Genomic DNA, 22,589 nt, shown 5'->3' with positions numbered 1-22,589 from the left:
AAACAAGTGATGCAACTACTCACCATCCACTGACTGATGCCCAGCCAGTTCCCAAGCAGTGGTACCCCCCTGGCCAACTCCCCCCAGTTTATATACTGAGCATGATGTCACATGGTATGGAATATCCCTTTGGCCAGTTTGGGTCAGCTGTCTTGGCTGTGCCCCCTCCCAGCTTCTTGTGCACCTGGCAGAGCATGGGAAGCTGAAAAAGTCCTTGACTAGTATAAACACTACTTAGCAACAACTAAAACATCAGTGTGTTATCAACATTATTCCCATACTAAATCCAAAACACAGCACCATACCAGCTACCAGGAAGAAAATTAACTCTATCCCAGCTGAAACCAGGACACACCTGTTGCTTTATCGTCTGTTTCTTCTACCTCCTTTTAGTTGCTGGCTGTCCCAGAAACAGAGGAAAAGTAAAATGCTGAAGGTGGAATACTGTAACTCAGTGAAGTTTTGATGCTAGAGCTAAATTGATCTAAAGATTTAAGCCCAGAAAACTGATCACTTTTGTTAGTAGAGTTATTTTTCTGCTCATATGATTCCTGAATTGCTTATATGAGCCAGTAGTGCTAGCAAAATGGAAGCATTGGTTTTGCATGTCTTACAGTTTTGGGATGTTTCAGATCTTGCTGTTCTTTCATGCCTTGTTGGCTGAGCTACAGGACTCTCTAATCTCTTCTGTATCCATTCTGGCCCTGTGTTTTTCTGATAACCTTTATTTAACTGCTGTAACTTCTAACAACAGAAGCCTTTCCCCATAAAATTATTTTCAGTATCCATAGGATTTTCTTAAAACTGTTTGTACTGTTACTCTTGTATGAAAGTGGATCAGTCTTCATGAGGCTTCCATGAGTGCTCTTGTACTTCTGGCACTTTCCAAATACTTCTTGCCTGCATGTTGAAGGCTTTTTTCCTTGTTCATATGAAGTTGACGCACTTTAGGTATTAGACCTAGAAGCATCTGGTCCAAATCAGGATGTTAACCAAGGCAGTATTCTAATGCCAACTTTGCATCATGTGGTTCACTATAAATTGCTGAGAATTTCTCATAAGCTGTTCTTTCTTTCATTTTGGTTTCACGCTCAAAGGAGGAACCTTGTCTTGGACTGGGCTGTTGTGTCTAGGAGTCCTTTATCATCAGTCATCAAGGCACAAATTTTGTAAGGAATATGTGCCAAATTTTGTTCTCAGATGTCCATTACCATACTTCTGGGTATTACTATTTGGGTTTTTCCAGATCATGAATTAGTCTTGGTCTTTTCAGATGAATATGGCATTTGTCACTTACTGCAAACTGGAATTGTTTGCTACACATGGGAACAGAAGAATGTTCTGTGGCATTAATGTGTGCTAAATAATCCCTAAATAGTGAAATAAAACAGCGCAAGGTAGAAGCATGCATCTTCTATCTGCAAACTGCTATCTCAAATACGATATCTTTATTTCAACCTTGTCCTGGTTTCGGCTGGGATAGAGTTAATTTTCTTCCTAACAGCAGGCATAGTGCTGTGTTTTGGATTTAGTAGGAGAAGAATGTTGATAACAGGCTGATGTTTGTAGTTGTTGCTGAGTACTGCTTATGCTAGTCAAGGACTTTTTCAGCTTCCCATGCTCTGCCAGGCGCACAAGAAACTGGGAGGGGGCACAGCCAGAATAGTTGATCCAAACTGACCAAAGGGCTATTCCATACCATATGACGTCATGCTCAGTATATAAACTGGGGGGGGTTGGCCGGGGAGCAGCGATCGCTGCTCGGGAACTGTCTGGGTATCGGTCGGCGGGTGGTGAGCAATTGCATTGTGCATCACTTGCTTCGTGTATCATTATTATTATTATCATTATTATACTGTTACTATTAGCATTACTATTTTACTTTATTTCAATTATTAAACTGTTCTTATCTCAGCCCAGGAGTGTTTCTCACTCTTACTCCTCCGATTCTCTCCCCCATCCCATCGGGGTAGGGGGAGTGAGCGAGCGGCTGCGTGGTACTGAGTTGCTGGCTGGGGCTAAACCACGACAGTCCTTTTTGGCGCCCAACGTGGGGCACGAAGGGTTTGAGATAACAACAGATTAATCAGAGTGTATTAAGGAGTCTGTTAACAGTTGCCGGTCACGATATTAGTTCTTCTGATCTGCACCATGTTTTTTTTTTTGCAGCACGCGTTAAAGCTTGCTGTCAGTTTGTGTAGTGTGCTATGCTCTGCAGTGATTCATGATCTTTTGCTTGGGAGGCTCCTTATCAAAACCCTGACCTTGAGCATTCTTTGGTATTTGGGTTTCATACAGAAGTCACTACTGTACTTCGGGTACTACCTCATAGAGAGAGTTAGCAATTATACTTCTTTCTCTGAGAGGCTTGTTGTGGAGGAAATACAGAATGGCACCTTTGCTGCTTTCTTCTATGATGTTTCCTCCTTCATTACAACAACTTTCCTGTATCTTGAACACCCCTGGGCAGTTAAGATACTTCTATTGATAATTCTTGGGAATGTTGTTTCCGTTTTGATAAAGGTCAGTAAGCAGTTTAAAAATACCATCCAGAGATCTACCCCAAGGCTGGATAGTTATGAGTGGCAGGGTGTGTGGGATCGTATGCGCAAGTACCTAGGGCAGTGGGGACCTCCAGTGTTTTGGAACTTCACCCCTGAACAAGTGCAGAATCCTGAAGAATTAGTAAAGTATTTGGAAGAAGTATGTTGTCACCCTGGTAGCTCCAGAGAGACACAAATCATTGCAACATGCTGGGGACTGGCCCATGCCTATCGAGCCGTGGTCAACGCTAATCAGTACCCTCAAAAGAAAGAGAAGGTCTCTGGATCTGATAACAAAACAACAAGCACTGTGGCTACTCAAACCCCCACTACAGGCCCTGCGGCTACTCCAACCCCCACTACAGGCCTTGCAGCTACTCAAACCCCTGCCCCAGGCACTGTGGCTACTCCAGCCACAGCCATGAGCACTGCGGCTACTCAAACCCCAGTGACAGACACTGTGGCTAAACCAGAGAACCAACCTGCGCCGGTATCAGTTGCCCCTATACAGAAGAAAAAATACACGAGGAAATCAGTTCGTTTAGTAAGGGATGAAGATGAACCAGGGCCATCACGAGAACCAGAGGAGGAAGAACCCATAAATGAGATGGTGACCACCCGATCCCTATCCCTGAGTGAGCTGCGAGATATGCGAAAAGATTTTGGTCGTCATCCAGGCGAGCACATCATCACCTGGCTGCTCCGATGCTGGGATAACGGGGCCAGTAGCCTGGATTTAGAGGGTAGGGAAGCCAAGCAGCTGGGATCCCTTTCCAGGGAAGGGGGCATTGACAAAGCAATTGGAAAAGGGGCAAAACCGCTCAGCCTCTGGAGGCGACTTCTGTCAAGCGTGAAGGAAAGGTATCCCTTCAAGGAGGATGTTTTATACCGCCCAAGCAAGTGGACCACCGTAGAGAAAGGTATCCAGTACCTGAGGGAATTAGGCGTGCTGGAGGTGATTTACAGTGACCTGAATGATGAGCGGTTAACCAAAGACCCAGATGAAGTCAGGTGCACACAATCCATGTGGCGGAAGGTGGTACGGAGCGCACCAGCATCGTATTCCAACTCGTTGGCAATACTAGCCTGGAAAGACGACGAGGCACCAACGGTGGATGAAGTGGCTAGACAACTCCGGGACTACGAAGAAAAGCTCTCTTCCTCCCTACGGGCCTGTGTCTCGGCTGTGGAAAAACTGTCTGAAAAAATATGCCAAGAGTTCCAACAACTCAGAGAGGATCTGTCCTACTCCCCACCTGCACGGACCAGTGTCTCAGCCATTAGGAGTCAACGTCCCTATGCTCAAGAGAGAGGATATAGAGGATACACACCACGGGGCACCCTGTGGTTTTACCTGCGTGATTATGGAGAGGACATGAGAAAGTGGGATGGAAAACCCACCTCAACCTTAGAGGCACGGGTGCGTGAATTGCAAGGAAAAACTATTAGAAAAGGCGGTTCTCCCAGGAAAATTGCAGCTCCAGTTTCCAGTGAGCAGTTCCCGAGACAGAGTAAGAGGGCTAATTTTACTTCCGACCTTGATCAGGGAACTTTTGATTCACATTTACAGGAAGTGAACAACGAATACTGTGACCAGTGTTAGAGGGGCCCTGCCTCCAGCCAGGTGGAGGAAAGGGACAACCGGGTTTACTGGACTGTGTGGATTCGATGGCCTGGAACGTCAGACCCACAGGAGTATAAGGCTCTAGTGGACACCGGTGCACAGTGTACCCTAATGCCATCAAGCTACAGAGGGGCAGAACCCATTTGTATTTCTGGAGTGACAGGGGGATCCCAACAGCTCACTGTACTGGAAGCTGAAGTGAGCCTAACTGGGAATGAGTGGCAAAAGCACCCCATTGTGACTGGCCCAGATGCTCCGTGCATCCTTGGCATAGACTACCTCAGGAGAGGGTATTTCAAGGACCCAAAAGGGTACCGGTGGGCTTTTGGTACAGCTGCTTTGGAGACAGAGGAAATTAAACAGTTGTCCACCTTGCCCGGTCTCTCAGAGGACCCTTCAATTGTAGGGTTGCTGAAGGTTGAGGAACAACAGGTGCCGATTGCTACCACAACTGTGCACAGGCGGCAATATCGCACCAACCGAGACTCCCTGATTCCCATCCATAACCTGATTCGTCGACTGGAGAGCCAGGGAGTGATCAGCAAGACTCGCTCACCCTTTAACAGTCCCATATGGCCAGTGCGAAAGTCTAATGGGGAGTGGAGACTAACAGTGGACTATCGTGGCCTGAACGAAGTTACACCGCCGCTGAGTGCTGCCGTGCCAGACATGCTAGAACTTCAATATGAACTGGAGTCAAAGGCAGCTAAGTGGTATGCCACAATTGATATTGCTAATGCATTTTTCTCCATCCCTTTGGCAGCAGAGTGCAGACCCCAGTTTGCTTTTACCTGGAGGGGTGTTCAGTACACCTGGAACCGACTGCCCCAGGGGTGGAAGCACAGCCCCACCATTTGCCATGGACTGATCCAGACAGCACTGGAACAGGGTGAAGCTCCAGAACATCTGCAGTACATTGATGACATCATTGTGTGGGGCAATACAGCAGAAGAAGTTTTTGAGAAGGGAAAGAAAATAGTCCAAATCCTTCTGAAGGCTGGTTTTGCCATAAAACAGAGTAAGGTCAAGGGGCCTGCACAGGAGATCCAGTTTTTAGGAATAAAATGGCAAGATGGACGTCGTCAGATCCCAATGGATGTGATCAACAAAATAACAGCTATGTCCCCACCAACTAGCAAAAAGGAAACACAAGCTTTCTTAGGCGTTGTGGGGTTTTGGAGAATGCATATTCCAAATTACAGCCAGATCGTAAGCCCTCTCTATCAAGTGACCCGGAAGAAGAACGAATTCAAATGGGGCCCTGAGCAACAACAAGCCTTTGAACAAATTAAACGTGAGATAGTTCATGCAGTAGCCCTTGGGCCAGTCCGGGCAGGGCAGGATATTAAAAATGTGCTCTACACCGCAGCCGGGGAGAATGGCCCTACCTGGAGCCTCTGGCAGAAAGCACCGGGGGAGACTCGAGGTCGACCCCTAGGGTTTTGGAGTCGGGGATACAGAGGATCCGAAGCCCGCTACACTCCAACTGAGAAAGAGATACTGGCAGCATATGAAGGGGTTCGAGCTGCTTCAGAAGTGGTTGGTACTGAAGCACAGCTCCTGCTGGCACCCCGACTGCCGGTGTTGGGCTGGATGTTCAAAGGGAGGGTCCCCTCTACACATCATGCAACTGATGCTACATGGAGTAAGTGGGTTGCATTGATCACACAACGGGCTCGAATAGGAAACCCCAGTCGCCCAGGAATCCTGGAAGTGATCATGGACTGGCCAGAAGGAAAAAACCTTAGAATATCACCAGAGGAGGAGGTGACACGTGCTGAAGAGGCCCCACTGTATAATAAATTGCCAGAAAATGAAAAGCAATATGCCCTGTTCACTGATGGGTCCTGTCGTCTCGTGGGAAAGCATCGGAGGTGGAAAGCTGCTGTATGGAGTCCTATACGACAAGTCGCAGAAACTGCTGAAGGAGAAGGGGAGTCGAGTCAGTTTGCAGAGGTGAAAGCCATCCAGCTGGCTTTAGATATTGCTGAAAGAGAAAAGTGGCCAGTCCTTTATCTCTATACTGACTCATGGATGGTGGCAAATGCCCTGTGGGGGTGGCTGCAGCAATGGAAGCAGAGCAACTGGCAGCGCAGAGGCAAACCCATCTGGGCTGCCGCATTGTGGCAAGATATTGCTGCCCGGGTAGAGAACCTGGTTGTAAAAGTTCGTCATGTAGATGCTCATGTACCTAAGAGTCGGGCCACTGAAGAACATCAAAACAACCAGCAAGTAGATCAGGCTGCTAAGATTGAAGTGGCTCAGGTGGATTTGGACTGGCAACATAAGGGTGAATTATTTATAGCTCGGTGGGCCCATGATGCCTCAGGCCATCAAGGAAGGGATGCAACGTATAAATGGGCTCGTGATCGAGGGGTGGACTTAACTATGGACAGTATTGCACAGGTTATTCATGAGTGTGAAACATGCGCTGCAATCAAGCAAGCCAAGCAGTTCAAGCCCCTTGGGTATAGTGAACGATGGCTAAAATATAAATATGGGGAGGCCTGGCAGATTGATTACATCACGCTCCCACAGACCCGCCAGGGCAAGCGCTATGTGCTCACCATGGTGGAAGCAACCACTGGATGGTTGGAAACATATCCTGTGCCCCATGCCACCGCCCGGAACACCATCCTGGGCCTTGAAAAGCAAGTCCTGTGGCGACATGGCACCCCAGAAAGAATTGAGTCAGACAACGGGACTCATTTCCGAAACAACCTCATAGACACCTGGGCCAAAGAGCACGGCATTGAGTGGGTATATCACATCCCTTACCATGCACCAGCCTCCGGGAAAATTGAGCGATACAATGGATTGTTAAAGACTACCCTGAGAGCAATGGGTGGTGGGACGTTTAAACATTGGGATACGCATTTAGCAAAAGCCACCTGGTTAGTCAACACCAGGGGATCTGCCAATCGAGCTGGCCCTGCCCAATCAAAACTTTTACGTACTGTAGAAGGAGATAAAGTTCCTGTAGTGCACATGAAAAATATGCTGGGGAAGACAGTCTGGGTTACTTCCCCCTCTGGCAAAGGCAAACCCATTCGTGGGATTGCTTTTGCTCAAGGACCTGGGTGCACTTGGTGGGTGATGCGAAAGGATGGGGAAGCCCGATGTGTACCTCAAGGGAATTTGATTTTGGGTGAAAATAGCCAATGAACTGAATTGTATAATATTAATTGCTTTATAATACTGTATGTTATCTCTTAACTATATGTTATCTCTTAACTGCATGTTAATATAATAATATAGTAGGTTAATATTAAGTATATAATACTATATATTATGATTGCTATATGCCGCATCAATGGTATTGCAGTAAGAATTGCCCAGCCTAAGGAAAATGAACTTTGATGAAACCATGTTGGAATGAGAACTGACTTCAGCATGCAACAGTCCAACACTGCACACCACCTGTCCTGCTCTGAAAGACTGTGATGACAGATGGAACCCAAAGTCATGGGCTAAATGAACTCAATGGACATTTTAGAGGGATGGGCCATAGACGAAGGGAATGATATCTGTGTGTATATCAAGATAGGGAAAGGGGTGGTGATTAATTGGAACACATTGGAAAGGGAAGGGCCTGTGCATGACGTAGATGGTATAGAATAAGGGGTGGATACTGTCCTGGTTTCGGCTGGGATAGAGTTAATTTTCTTCCTAACAGCAGGCATAGTGCTGTGTTTTGGATTTAGTAGGAGAAGAATGTTGATAACAGGCTGATGTTTGTAGTTGTTGCTGAGTACTGCTTATGCTAGTCAAGGACTTTTTCAGCTTCCCATGCTCTGCCAGGCGCACAAGAAACTGGGAGGGGGCACAGCCAGAATAGTTGATCCAAACTGACCAAAGGGCTATTCCATACCATATGACGTCATGCTCAGTATATAAACTGGGGGGGGTTGGCCGGGGAGCAGCGATCGCTGCTCGGGGACTGTCTGGGTATCGGTCGGCGGGTGGTGAGCAATTGCATTGTGCATCACTTGCTTCGTGTATCATTATTATTATTATCATTATTATACTGTTACTATTAGCATTACTATTTTACTTTATTTCAATTATTAAACTGTTCTTATCTCAGCCCAGGAGTGTTTCTCACTCTTACTCCTCCAATTCTCTCCCCCATCCCATCGGGGTAGGGGGAGTGAGCGAGCGGCTGCGTGGTGCTTAGTTGCTGGCTGGGGCTAAACCACGACAGTAAGTCATAAGATATATTGTCTTTTACTATTGCAATGACATTTTTTCACACCTTCACAAGACTATGATTTGAGAAGTTTTGACAAACAATATGAAGAATTGACCAAACGGGAAGATGGAAGGCTTTAAGAACTGGACCCAAAACCAGTCCATGTTATAGTCTGAAAGACCCAGAATATTTTCTCTCTAATGTTTTTAGGGGTAAATTTAGAACACAAGTGTAATTCTGGCCTAACACAGTTCTCATCATGTGGTCAAAAACAAAGGAAAAGGCTACAGATGAAAACATATATTTGCATGTTAATACTAGAGCAAAGACCAGTGTAACTGTATTGCTTCTCTTTATTTATTCAGTAAAAAGGCAAAAAAATACCCCAAACAATCAGAACATGAGAGAGAGAAATACTTGAATACTCCATAGACAATATTAATACTAGAAAGAAATGTATTACAAATCTTAATAAGACTTGTAGTCACAGACTGAAGTCACAGTGTTTCCTCCTCATTGATTCTCAGCAGGGACGTGAAGGTACAACTTCTAATCCATCTCTTGAAGGTATTTCCACAGTGCCCTAAGCAGTAGAGGGTTAGAACAGCTTGCAACCATTAATTATTTTTTTTTTCATCTTCACACCACCTTGCCATAGGAAGACACTATTTTCTACATTTCACAAAAAAGAAACGAAGTAAAGAAAAGTCAAATGCTTTGTCAAGTGTGTATGAGAAGAAACCTTAAAGCCCTAAATCTAGGCCTTCCAAAATCCACACAGAACCCCTGCTACTGTTGGCTCAAAGATGGGTTCTTTACCCAGTGTGCAAGAACCAATTCACATGCTGAGTCAAGATATTTGCTTTATTCCATTTCTGTGCAGAGATGGGTGCTAGGTGGTAATTCCACAAAGCTAGCACACCCCGTTATCCTTGCTTCACATATTTATACAATTAAACAAAGTCACTATGCCTACTGTTAACACCTACTTGTTAGTAGTTGGTTATTTCTACTTTTGCTTCCATTTAAAGACATAGCTCCCTTTAAAATCACTGCGCATGCTCAGTGGGTAGGGGTCTCCCTTTGGAGGTGGGTAGCACTTCCAACAGAGGTGTGGTTTTCGTATTATAATTAGCTGGTTCACTTAGGGGACGCTAATTAGTGGATCTTGCTGACTAGTAAGAGAGGCGTAAAGGGGAGTTTTGACACTCAAGGATATATGTTCCTTGTTTTAGAGATCTCTTGGCTCCTCATTATAGATATCCTGGTGCCTATTATCTTTAGTACATTCCGTCAACAATCAGTCATCAATTCCCCCCTTTGAGACTGTGTAAGGAAAGAAGATTCACATTTTCCTTATACAAGTCTCATCCTTTCATATGTCTATCTTCCCAAAGCGGAGCAACATTTCCATGCACATTGGATTAACACGTATATACATACGAATATTAATAATCCTATAATCAATGTATATATTTGTTTCTTTAACCACAAGCTTAAATCTGGTATCCAAGAGGTCAGCCACTTCCAAGTTTCAGCAAAGCCAAGGGAAGTATCATCCTTTTGAATTTCATGTAAACAGTCTAGGAGGTTCCTGGAGTGTGTGGAAGATAACTTCCTGACGCAGCTGGTAAGTGAGCCTACCAGGGGAGGTGCCTCGCTTGACCTGCTGTTTGCAAACAGAGAAGGACTGGTGGGAGATGTCGTGGTCGGAGGCTGTCTTGGGCTTAGCGACCATGATATGATAGAGTTCTCGATTCTTGGCGAAGTAAGGAGGGGGGGGTGTCAACAAACCCGCTACCGCGGACTTCCGGAGGGCAGACTTTGGCCTGTTCGGGACACTGGTTGGGAAAGTCCCTTGGGAGGCAGTCCTGAAGGGCAAAGGGGTCCAGGAAGGCTGGGCGTTCTTCAAGAAGGAAGTCTTAAGGGCACAGGAGCGGGCTGTCCCCATGTGCCGTAAGACGAACCGGCGGGGAAGACGACCGGCCTGGCTGAACAGGGAGCTTTTGCTGGGACTCAGGAAAAAAAGGAGAGTCTACCGCCTCTGGAAGAAGGGGCAGGCAACTCAAGAAGAGTACAGGGATCTCGTTAGGTCATGCAGAGAGGAAATTAGAAAGGCAAAAGCCCAGCTAGAACTCAATCTGGCCACTGTTGTAAGAGGTAATAAAAAATGCTTCCACAAATACATTAACAACAAAAAGTGAGCCATCCTTTATTGGATGTGGGGGGGAACATTGCCACCAAGGATGAGGAAAAGGCTGAGGTACTTAATGCCTTCTTTGCCTCTGTCTTTAATAGCCAGACCAGTTATCCCCAGGGTACTCAGCCCCCTGAGCTGCAAGACAGGGACGGGGAGCAGAATGGAGCCCCCATAATCCAGGAGGAAGCAGTTAATGACCTGCTACGCTACCTGGACGCTCACAAGTCTATGGGGCTGGATGGGATCCACCCGAGAGTACTGAGGGAGCTGGCGGAGGAGCTTGCCAAGCCACTTTCCATCATCTATCAGCAGTCCTGGTTAACAGGGGAGGTCCCATACGACTGGAGGCTTGCCAATGTGATGCCCATCTACAAGAAGGGCCGGAGGGAGGACCCGGGGAACTACAGGCCTGTCAGCCTGACCTCGGTGCCGGGGAAGATTATGGAGAGGTTCATCTTGAGTGCACTCAACAGGCATGTGCAGGTCAACCAGGGGATTAGGCCCAGCCAGCATGGGTTCATGAAAGGCAGGTCCTGCTTGACCAACCTGATCTCCTTTTATGACCAGGTGACCCGCCTAGTGGATGATGGAAAGGCTGTGGATGTTGTTTACCTGGACTTCAGTGAAGCCTTTGACACCATCTCCCACAGCATTCTCCTGGAGAAACTGGCGGCTCACGGCTTGGACGGGCGTACTCTTTGCTGGGTAAAAATGTGGCTGGATGGCCGAGCCCAGAGAGTAGTGGTGAACGGAGTTGAATCCAGCTGGCGACCGGTCACAAGAGGTGTTCCCCAGGGCTCAGTTTTGGGGCCACTCTTGTTTAATATCTTTATCAACGATCTGGATGAGGGGATCGAGTGCACCCTCAGTAAGTTTGCGGATGACACCAAATTGGGCAGGAGTGTCGATCTGCTCGAGGGTAGGAAGGCCCTGCAGAGGGATCTGGACAGGCTGGATCGATGGGCCGAGGTCAACTGTATGAGATTCAACAAGGCCAAGTGCCAGGTCCTGCACTTGGGTCACAACAACCCCATGCAATGCTACAGGCTTGGGGAAGAGTGGCTGGAAAGCTGCCTGGCCGAAAAGGACCTGGGGGTGTTGGTCGACAGCTGGCTGAACATGAGCCAGCAGTGTGCCCAGGTGGCCAAGAAGGCCAACAGCATCCTGGCTTGTATCAGGAATAGTGTGGCCAGCAGGAGCAGGGAGGTGATCATCCCCCTGTACTTGGCACTGGTGAGGCCGCACCTGGAATACTGTGTCCAGTTTTGGGCCCCTCACTACAAGAAGGACCTTGAGGTGCTGGAGCGTGTCCAGAGAAGGGCAACGAAGCTGGTGAAGGGTCTGGAGCACAGGCCTTATGAGGAGCGGCTGAGGGAACTGGGGCTGTTTAGCCTGGAGAAGAGGAGGCTGAGGGGAGACCTTATCGCTCTCTACAACTACGTGAAAGGAGGTTGTAGTGAGGTGGGTGTTGGTCTCTTCTCCCATGTAGTTAGCGATAGGACAAGAGGAAATGGCCTCAAGCTGCGCCAGGGGAGGTTTAGGCTGGAAATTAGGAGAAGTTTCTTCACGGAAAGGGTAGTCAAGCATTGGAACAGGCTGCCCAGAGAGGTGGTGGAGTCACCATCCCTGGAGGTGTTCAAAAAACAGGTAGACGTGGCATTTGGGGACATGGTTTAAGTAGGCATGGTGGTTTTGGGTTGACGGTTGGACTGACGATCTTAGAGGTCCTTTCCAACCTTAATGATTCTATTCTTGTTTTACTTTCATTAAAAAATAATCCGGGCACCAAGCCAGGGAACATGAAATTAATTATTACTCTACCCTTAATTGGTTTAGTGGTGGACGTGGTAGTGTTTGGTTAATGGTTGGACTGGATGACCTTAAAGGTCTTTTCCAACCCAAACGATTCTATGATTCTATGAAGCAATGAGGGTGAAAGGAAGCAAGTTTTTTACAGACTAGACACATGATGAAAATGAATTATCCATTGACAGGAAGTACCTGCTTTTGGGCAGGACAGGGGGAACACCTTATCAACACTATCTGACACTGACTGGATGTTGTATCTGAACCTGTTTGTAACAGGCCTTAATTCATTACAAAAATCAGAGCCGCAATTGCCCCTCCCCCCCATTTACTACTTCTTATCTAAAGAAATACTAAATCTAGGCCAAGTATTTACTAATATCCTTACAAATACACATTCCTGTTTGCTCTTGAATCCTCATTTACTCCTTGTTTTCTCTTTGCTCCTTACCTGCTTTTGCAATCCTTTTTATTACACTGTGGGTGGTTTTTTGGGGTGTTTTTTGGGTTTTTGGGGTGTCTTGATATTGTCTTTCTAAACCTTAAGCCATACACAGCAAGCTGTATCTAAAACTTTGGCACCCCCCTTTCTATCTGGCCTAATGGTCTTGACTGCCCTTTTAAAATGACTATTCTTGTGTGCCTGAAATATTTAGGCTCAGCACAAAATACAGCAATAACTTCCTTTTTGCTGACAGCTAGAGGCCACGCATTCACACCCACTCCTCTGTCCACAGCAGAGGAGACTCCTCCTTTTGAAGTGGTTCAAATCCTCATCTCACCTGCCACAGGAAAGCCCTAATGACCAGGCAACAGACCCACCTAGGTGGAAACCCTAGTCTCCTTCCCTGCCAATCCCCATGTAATAAATGGGACCCAGGGTACCTCTGGTTGAACCTAGCCAGTTTCCCCCCCTCTTCAAAATACCAACTAAATACCCAGATGACTACCACTGCTTATTTTCTCTATGGTCTCACTTTCTCTGGAGCACATTTCAGTTTTTAAAATTAGGTGTTCAGCATTTATCTTCACAGGCCTTTATGATTTCCCTTTTGAAGCAATTAAGGCTTCTCCCACATCATGTGGGGAAACTGGATACCCAGGATGGAGCTGTCATGCACCACAGAGCCCACAACCAGCTGCTCATGGCCTCCTCGGTATTCACCTGCTCCACCAGAGCACCCACACCTTTGCACTGACAAAAGTAAAATTGGCACATAGGGGCGACATCTTGGCTCAGCTTTCTCCAATTCAGGCAGAAGCTCTAGGGTAAACAACATCTCAAACAAGACACAGGAACACCAACTAGAAACTAACCCTTGCCGGAGGGGGCGCGGCGCCAGGATTTCTTTGCTTCTCGCTGGGCGCGTACGCCTTTAAGAGCGTCCTCCTCGCGCCCCACGTGCGTGATCAGCTGATAGCGACGTCGCACGGAGCGAAGAGGGACGGAGGTTTTCGCTGTTGGCGAGCGTTCTAGGCGTTGCGGGTGCTGGCTGTGCTGCAGTCGCGCGCTTGTTGTTCCTTCCCTCACCCCCGCGTGCGCAGGGCTGCCGCGGTGCGGGCAACGGCAGCAGCGGGCGACTCTGACAGTGCTGAGCCTCCCCCAACCCTTGCGGCGGCGGTGGCTGAGCTCCCCGTGCCGCTGAGCTCCCCGTGCCGCTGAGCTCCCCGTGCCGCTGAGCTCCCCGTGCCGCTGAGCTCCCCGTGCCGCTGAGCTCCCCGTGCCGCTGAGCTCGGTGGGGCGGCGGCAGGAAGCGCCTCTCTTCCTCCCGGTGGGGTGCCCGGTGGCCTATCGCTGCTATCAGCTGGGCGCGCGCCCGCGGTCCCGGAGGCTTCCTCGGCAGCGCAGCGCCCGGCGCCACCCGGTACATGGATTACCTGGTAGGTCCCCGGCGGGAGCGGGGCACCCCCTGTCGCCGGCCCATCGGACATCTTACCGAGCACGCCGCGGCTGAGGTGGCGTCTCCGCTTTGGGGGGGGGGTGGGCGTGGGCGCGGCGCCGCCGCCGGGGCTGTGGGCAGGGGCCCTGAGCGGGTACTGTGCCCCGAGGGACGGCCGCGCTGTCTTCCCCCGGCATACGGGGCTGTTAAACGGCGGTAAACTGGCTCGATTCCGCTGAAGCATGCGGCGGCTCCGCTCATTTGGCTGCTATTAGATTGCTAAAGCCGTGACCCGGGTCGCTGTATTTTCCTAAATGCATAAGCATAGGGTATGCTTGAATGAACTAAATTGTCACCCTCGGCGGGATCAGCCCTGCGCCCAGGCAGCCTGGTATTCAGGGGTAACGTTTATTGCTCTTTAATGAATATTGGCTTTATTTGTCTGCGAGAGATTGTATCGCAGGCGTGCACTTTAGGCTGGGGTCGTAGGTGGTGTTCAGGCTCACCGATGTACACTCAGTAAGTAAACTCTGTGGCATGGCTAGGTAATATGCTGATTACTTTATTTTAGTACGGTGCCTGCTTACCTGGTCTTTTCAATAGAACAGCAGGAGAGTGTAGTGGGCATATTCCATGATTCAGGTTTTGTTGCTTTGAGCGCTAGCCTATAAACTGCCCCCTCCTTTGTTGTGAAGTGCTGTGAAGAGTCAGCTAGGGCAATGAGTAGGTCTTTTCTGGCCATCCCTGTTCACTATTGATGTCTAGTGGGACCAGTCAGGAAGTATTTGGAGTCAGAAACTTGACTCAGCCTTTGTATTGTCCTCACATGACATGTTCAGTGTAGGCTTTCAAGAGAGGTTCATCAGCCAGTCAACAAAATCTCTGGAGATGCTCTTTTTAGTGGATTGTTTTAAAGGCTTGCTGTATTGAGATGAGCTATGTGCAGTGGCTGACGTTTTGTTCTCTGAGGATGAAATTAACCAAATCAGAAATATATTAAATATTTACTTAAATATTATTCTTGTGTCCATGTAGCTTAAATTTATTTTGGAATGTTCAGCTTTATACCGAAAAAATGTTTTAGGCTTTCCTTCCTGAATTTGAATAACAGAGAATAGAAAGTGAGCCCTGTGTGGCTTAAATGGTAGGTAGACTTCTCTTTAAGAACCTAGTTAATGAAATACTGATAATAAACTTGCTATGTGCCAAGTGCAGCCTTGTAGCTTCTTGAGAGCCTGGACCTGTTTCTTAGTTTGTTGGGTGTTTTTTTTTTTCTCTTTTATAAACTTATATCCAGATGAAACTGGCCATTGTGTACTTTTTAAAATGCTTGCATTAACCTTTGTGACTGCTACAGGCTGTTGCGTGAAAGGCCAACTGCTCTGAGAACAATAAATTTAATAAGCCTTGGAAACTGAGAGTGTGGTTTTGTATTAACTAAAGGAGGGAGGGGATTAAGTGTCTCTACTTTTTTTCTTATTTTTTTTCCAGTTGATCCTTTTCCTCTCTTTTATTGTCTGGCCTTCTTTGGTGCCATCTCTAAAAAAGTAAATCTTCAGGATAGTGATATCTTAAGCATTCATGCAACTTCTGCTTAATGTTTCTGTTGTATTAGGCTGTATCTTTGAATACAGACTTTCTCAAGGTCTTATCAATCTAATGGTGCATGTTATAGTGCCATACGAAATATAAAGGATTCTTTTGATGTAGAAGCTGTTACAAATCAGGCAAATGAATGTGAGTATTGCAAAGTCAAGAGAATACACACTCTTCTTAGTACAGTAGAATCCTTGTTGCTTTGGATTGGTTTTTTTTTAACTATAAAAAAGTTGGGTTTTTTGGTTCTTTGTACATTTGTTAGCTGTTATGAACTACTTCTGTATATGTGCACACAGAAGCTAAAATTTGGATACTCTTTGAGTAATTGACCTAAATTTTCAAATTGTAGATGAATAGACCTTGAAGTGACTTCAGAGTTTATTGGTTTTGTCTTGACCTCAAGTTCTGGATAGTTAGGGTTTAGGCAAAGTCTTTTTTGACTGGGGAAAGCTGTATATACCAAACTGTGGTGTTCATAAAAACAGTAGGTGATAATAAAAGGGGGGGGGGGGGGGAGGGGAAGGTTTGAGCAACTTTTATTTCCTGGACAGCCTACCTTTTAAGACATTCCCTTAATTATTTAATTGGACAGGTTTGATTTGGAAAGTGGTAATATAGGATAGATCATGATCACTTAATGGTTCTCATCTACTTCAGATCCTGTCTTTCCATTGCTGTTATGTTGTTTGGTATCTGCAGGCCACAGAAAACATTCTTTTATTACAAATGGCATTATGGAAGCATCTGTTTGAAGGTTAGAGTTTTCCTTCACTGAAACTTTTGTAAACCAGTAGCTGCTGTTATTTGAATAAGGAAAGATAGGGAAAGGTCCATGTTAGGAACCCTGAGTTTTTCCTCTTATATCAAACACCGGTGTGTACCTATCACCTGCAACATGAGCAACAAAGGTCTATGTAGCCTTGCCCTCTTACCATTTGCTAAATGTCCCTCCCATCATATGAATTTTGTCTTTTCTCATGTAACTATAAGGATTATTGGGCTGTCGACTCATCTATCAGATATAACATCCTTGACATTTTATACCCTCTGTAGAGCACAATGGCTTGTATCTTAAGATATTATCCCTCCTTCAGTTTGGGAAGCTGATTAGGCACAAGGATGAGGGGTCTGACAGTTCTTTCAAGATAAAGATATAGCTGAATGCAGGAAAGAAGGCAACTAACATATAGGGTGCATGCAACTGTATTAGTGTTTGGATCAGATGTGAACTTTTGAAGTGAATCTTAGTCATCTCTACTTACTGTACGTTGGTTTGCATTGCAGAGTGATCACAGATCACATGAACCTGAGTTTTTTCAGATGAAACGAGATTGGAAGATACACTCAACTAATGGGTTTTCAGTCCACAGGACCAGATCAGAACTAGTCCAAAGTAAAATGCCTGAAGTATGTAGTACAAATACTTGGTCTTCAGTACCAGCTCTTGCTATGCTGCACTACTTGCTATTGTATACACAGCCAAGGTCGCTTAATCCGGAAGTGAGAGTGCTGCTGTTTCTGATTACTTTCTGCATCAGCATAGCAATGTAGGAAGAAACCCAAAACAAATTTTTGAGACCCTCACCCAAAGCAGTTATTGTGGCTAGATTCCTGTTGGTATTTTGGCTCTATGAAGCATAGCGTTCAAATCTAAATCAACTGGGAATGGCAAATGGAATCAATTCTGGGAGACGACCTCCCCTGAATGAGCATGCTTCTGATATAAGTAAGTTTGAGAGTTCAAGAATCTGATTTGGATGAAGACCTGGAAGAGAGGCGCTCTGAAAAACAAATCTTCCTCCTTGGTAGAATCTGTCTAGCCAGTACTGCAAGCAGTTCTTGCTGAATGAAAGATGTTATCAACAATATAGAAAGGGCAATAAAAATATCAGTGATTTAACTCACTGGAAATCACCTGGCTGAAGACAGATCAGTGAGCAGTAGTGCAGAATTCCATTGCAGAAGATGAGAGTTAAATGCGGTATTAGCTCATCCTGCAATAGGAAGCATTATTAAATTCCCCAGGTAAACTTTTGAATCAAAGGTGGCTGTTACAAACACTGACATTTGACACAGCTTCCTTGGGAACACAAAAGAATGCCTTAATGTGATTATAATTTCCAGCACAAGAGTTTGTGAAGTCACAGGAGTATTGCAGCTCCAGAAATTTCATTCTCTTCAGATACACACATTGAAGAAACAAGTGAATTAGCACACTTAAAATCAAATTACCATTTTGCCTTTTTCATGATGAGCCTTGCATTAGAGTGGTAGGTGTTATCGCATCAAAAAATGCGTCCCAGTTTCTGAAAATGTGCTAGTCTGTGTTTGTTACAAATACCCATATAGTGTCCTTGTGAATTACTTCTAAGGTTCAATGTGAGTTGGGCCCCATGTTGCTCTGCAGTATGCTGCTCTTAGGAGCATTCTTCAGTCAGAGCTCCAAGCTTGAGGCAACTTGGTGATGAATTTCACAGAAGGTTAGAAATACAAGCTTTTAGTAAGTGAGAAAATCTGCATTTAGTAAGGACAGAATATTCTTCCTAATACCCCATGCTGATTACCATTTTTGGCTTGTCATTATCATCAGCTCATGTTTTTTAATACTGCCAGCTTGTGATGTTTATTCTTTTAAAGCCTGAGTTCTGAAGTTTTGTGATTATTTGATGATATCAGCTTTCCATTAACAAAAGAAGCATTTTTAGTTTCAAATTTATAAGTACAAATGTGGGCCCATACAGCTGTAAAGCTGTAAGGAAAAAAAAAAATATGTAGTACTTAAAATCTTGTGATTGTTTGGGTTTTGGCTCATAATATTATGGAGTATGTTGGTTTTGCTTTTTTTCACTTTGTGTGCAGCAAAACTTTCTGAAGTGCAAACTGTCTGACTATATAAAAGTCCTTGGGGACATAAATAGGGTATTTGCAAGTGAATGAGCAATTGGTTCATCTCATGCTGGAGCTCTTCAGTGTATAGAACTTTTCTTTTGTCTCACTGGCAGCCTGATAAGGTGGCTATTAATTGCCAACATGAGGATGTAAGTAGCTTCCTGCTATCTCAGGAAGAGACACAAAGCAGGAAGTCTAGCTGACAAGTCCTCTTACGTTTAGATGCAGTCTTCCTCTACAGCTTTGCTTATAAGGACAAACAGCAGGAATAACATGAATCTTTGTACAGTGCTTTGTTTTTTATGGTGTATGTTTTGGTGGAGCAGTAGAAGAAAAAATTGTTCACAGGACCACACTAGCTTTTGGCACTGGAGAGCCCAGGGAAGCAAGGTGGCATCAAAGAGCCCATAGGAATCATTGATATGGGGGAAGTGAGTTTGCAGATCTGTCTTTTGTTGTTATGACTTGGAGCTTTTGGATGGAAGAAGCATCTGTTTTCTACATTTTTATTAACTCTTACAGCAACTACTGCCTAGTCTTCCACTATATGATTTTGCCTCTAACAGAGATGAAAATTTTTGAAGCAATTAAAAAAAATGAAGTAATCATTCCATAAACTGTCAATAATAAGTTTCATAAATGAGCATTGATAGTGCTGCTCTAGCAGTGAATAAGAGGGAGAAGAGAATGCAGATACTAAAGGGAATTTCATGTTTGTGTTTAGTTGTATAAACTGCATATGCTTTGGATGGGCTGATGCAGAGACAAATATTAAGAGTGCATATTGAACCTGGGGGGGAATCATACTATCCCTTCTGATATTAGTAATAAAATGGCAGATGAAATTCAGTGTTGATAAATGCAAAGTTATGTATATTTATAGTAGAAGTCACCTGACAGTACAGATGCATGGATAGGCTCTAAAATCCTGTCAGTGCTCAGGAAAGGGAAAGAGGATCCTTCTTTAAAATGTCATCTCAACCCTGACAGCTGTCAACAAGTTTAGAGTATTAAGGAAAAAGGAAAATCTCATCTTTATACTGCTTAAATGCAAGGTTTGCTGTTGTCTTAAATGCTACGTTTCTGGTTGCATCATCTCAGAGTATTGTAAAACTAAAGAAGATACAGAGAAGGATGACAGGGTAATCAAAAGAAAACAATAGCTTCCATAAAAGGAGGGATTAAATAGTTATAGCCCTTCAGTCTGAAGAAGAGACAGCTGAATGGTGTGGGGAGGCAATATTATGGACATCTTTGAAATCACAAAGAGAGAGTGAATAGGCAATAAGTCATTTCTCCCAATAGAAGAACTTGATGATGGTTATAATCCAGGAATTGCTTTTTCCCCACAAGTATAGTTGAATTCTGGGTCTCGCTTATGCAGTAATGTTAGGGAGGTCAAAATGAGTAGACTATGAATTTGTACAGTTTCTTGGAAGACAGGCCCATTGGGGAGGTATTAAACATGATGTTCAGATGTGATGGTAGGCTTGTGGAGATCCTGAAGCTGTGATTGCTGGAACCTGAGGATGTATCTATGAAACATGGTTTCCTGTATGTCCTGGTACTTATACTGTGTGCTAAACATCTCCATCCCCCTTCATTGAGGGGACAGCAAGATCTAGTTCCGGAACAGGAAATTGCTGTTGAAAAGGTGCTGCCTTGACATATGAGCAGAGGCTATTTGCCTTCCAACATCTGTATCCTAACCAATTTATGACTTTATGTAAGGCCTACAACACTGAGTAAACTTGAAACTGAATTGACAGCCTGTGTAGAGTGATGATGCACTCTACAGTGAGCAATCTCTTCTCTCAGTACTTTATTCTTGCCTAGAAACTTGCATGATTTCAGCAAGACTGGAAAAAAGATCCAGAATTCTTGAGGAGTGTCTGTGCTGGTTTTGCAGCTATTCATTTTCTGTTGGCTAATCTGCATCTTTCACTGTCTGAACCATTGCAGTCCTGGAAACAGTCATGGAAAACTGTTCTAGTGAGAATATTGCCTAAAAAGAGGGGAGAGCATTGTTCTCTGGTGCATCTACTACTTTTTATGACAAGAGAGTTCTTTGATCCAATCCTATTTAATGTTCACATATCATTGGCTTTCCATCAGCATCAGGTTTCTTCTAGTCTCTAAACTCAGATTTATTTTTCTAATGAAAACCTACAAGAAGGTTGGTATCTTAAAAATCTAATTATTCATCATTAAAGGAGAATATGAAAATATTTTCTTTTATCCCTGCAACTGTATTAAAAAAGAATTTTGGGAGTTTAAATTAGAAATGTTATTAATAGAATGTGCTTAAAGGGCTGTGACACCTTGTGTAGAAAGAGGAGCCTTCAGTTCGCTACTTGTTTACTAAGTTTGTGCACTGAACAGCAGTTCCGGTTGAAGTTCCTGCCACCTGTACTGTAGTATAGTTGTGTGTGCTTTTGGGTACCTGCACATTATTTAAAACACGTAAGAAAATTTTTTTCATGCTCCTTATATATAGGTACCTTAAAATCTGTGTATTATTTACACTAGTATTGCCAACTTTCACTAGTATTGCCAACTTTCACATTTCTTATGTACAGAAAAAGATGTGGAGTTGAGTGGAAGGGGAAAAGCTTTTTACCTGGAAGGTCCAGTAATTCCAAGCAATTACTGGGGTGGACCACTTCTTTATAAAGGAGCAGGTGGACATCTTAATCTTTATTTTAATAAATCAACATACCACCAGAAATAAAAAACCCAACAACTTCCTTTTCTCACATTGCTTTCTGGTTTGTGGTATTGGAACTATACTTAGTGCTGTAATTTATTTAGTATTATGGCAAAGCAAGCTGTGGTCAAGGTGAGTATTTCTGTTGGTTGGCAGAATGAGGATACCAGCTCCTGCAGTTCTGTCAGGTGTCAAGCCTTTTGTTTCTTTTCTGAGAAGCCGATTAGGATCCCCCCATTTTGTGCATCAAGGTTCTTGAGACTTGTGATTTCAACTTTAAGTGATCAATTGCAGAATACGCTTGAATTAGTCTCTTCAAAATTTGCTTTCTTGTAAATGTTATGAAACATTGCAAGTATCAAGAATAAATTCCTCATTGTACCAGCAGATTATAGAATCATAGAATCATTTAGGTTGGAAAAGACCTTTAAGATCATCCAGTCCAACCATTAACCTACACTACCCAATCCACACTAAACCAATCAAGGGTAGACTAGACTAATAAACCATGTCCCGAAGTGCCACATCTACCTGTTTTTTGAACACTTCCAGGGATGGTGACTCCACCACCTCTCTGGGCAGCCTGTTCCAATACTTGACTACCCTTTCCGTGAAGAAATTTCTCCTAATTTCCAGCTTAAATCTCCCCTGGTGCAGCTTGAGCCCATTTCTTCTCGTCCTATTGCTAACTACTTGGGAGAAGAGACCAACACCCACCTCACTACAACCTCCTTTCAGGTAGTTGTAGAGAGCGATAAGGTCTCCCCTCAGCTTCCTCTTCTCCAGACTAAACAACCCCAGTTCTCTCAGCCGCTCCTCATAAGACCTGTGCTCCAGACCTTTCACCAGCTTCATTGCCCCTCTCTGGACATGCTCCAGCACCTCAATGCCCTTCTTGTATTGAGGGGCCCAAACCTGGACACAGTATTCCAGGTGCGGCCTCACCAGTGCCAAGTACAGGGGGATGATCACCTCCCTGCTCCTGCTGGCCCCACTATTCCTGATACAAGCCAGGATGCTGTTGGCCTTCTTGGCCACCTGGGCACACTGCTGGCTCATGTTCAGCTGGCTGTCTACCAAGACCCCCAGGTCCTTTTCGGCCAGGCAGCTTTCCAGCCACTCTTCCCCAAGCCTGTAGTGTTGCATGGG

The sequence above is a fragment of the Pelecanus crispus genome, chromosome W (assembly GCF_030463565.1).
Source record: "Pelecanus crispus isolate bPelCri1 chromosome W, bPelCri1.pri, whole genome shotgun sequence".
Taxonomy (NCBI): Eukaryota; Metazoa; Chordata; class Aves; order Pelecaniformes; family Pelecanidae; genus Pelecanus; species Pelecanus crispus.
Note: the sequence above shows the minus strand (reverse complement) of the source record.